Source organism: Bos indicus x Bos taurus, chromosome 1 (genome assembly GCF_003369695.1).
Source record: "Bos indicus x Bos taurus breed Angus x Brahman F1 hybrid chromosome 1, Bos_hybrid_MaternalHap_v2.0, whole genome shotgun sequence".
NCBI lineage: Eukaryota > Metazoa > Chordata > Mammalia > Artiodactyla > Bovidae > Bos > Bos indicus x Bos taurus.
Genome location: NC_040076.1, coordinates 70,755,025 through 70,755,843, shown reverse-complemented (window position 1 = coordinate 70,755,843; position 819 = coordinate 70,755,025). Strand labels below are relative to the sequence as shown.

The following is an 819-nucleotide window of genomic DNA, read 5'->3' as shown; positions in this document are numbered from 1 at the left end:
ATCCGAATCTAACACATTATAAATCAGCTATACTTAATAAAATTTTTAAAAATAAATTTTAAAAAATTAAACAAATTTAGTGGCTTCTGCATTAAATTGTCTCTAAATGTCAAAAGTTATTTTGACAGTTTAATTTTACAGAAGGTGGTTTGTGTATTTCTCCAGAGTCTTGACAGCAGTTACTACAGGAAACATGTATTTTAAGTGAGATTGAGGGTTTTTTTTTTTTTTTTAGTTTTTAAAACTTGTATTTTATATACAAAGAGCTAGTATTGTTAAGGCAGATGTGCTGGATGATCCATTTAAGGAAGTCAGTTAGTCCAACTTAATGAAGCCGATGTCCTTCACATACTGGCGGAAACACTGGCGGCACTATGGAGGCCGTATTTCCGGTTCAGACAGTGCTGGTTTGAGCAGACCCGGCAAGAGCGAGAACCCTGGCCGAATTTTCTCAGATGGCTCCAGTGGAGCTGCTGGTGACCCATGTTGCTTTCTCGGCTGCAAGGAGGCAAAAGGGAGGGTTTTTTTCCCTCAATGTTCCAAGACCATTTGTATTTATTTTCTGTTTGCATTTTTTGCTTATTTTTTTATTGGTTTGTTAGACTTTCTTCTCAATTCCTATGGGCTCTTAATGTAATTAGGAAGATTGACGTTTTCTTAGTAATTAGTTACAAAAAATTTCCCTATAGAAATAAGTCCCCCCACACAGGTAGGAAAAGATTGATTGTTTGATAGTCATGGTAATAAGTAACCACCAGAACCGGTTATAAACCTGTCTAATCAATCAATGACAGTTTGGTTCATTGAATACATATCTGA

The 819-nt window shown here is 35.7% G+C and overlaps 1 pseudogene; it reads right to left on the bottom strand.

Moving 5' to 3' along the window:
- Positions 1–315: 315 nt before the first annotated feature.
- Positions 316–494, bottom strand: LOC113898846 (annotated as a pseudogene).
- Between the last annotated feature and the right edge of the window lie 325 nt (positions 495–819).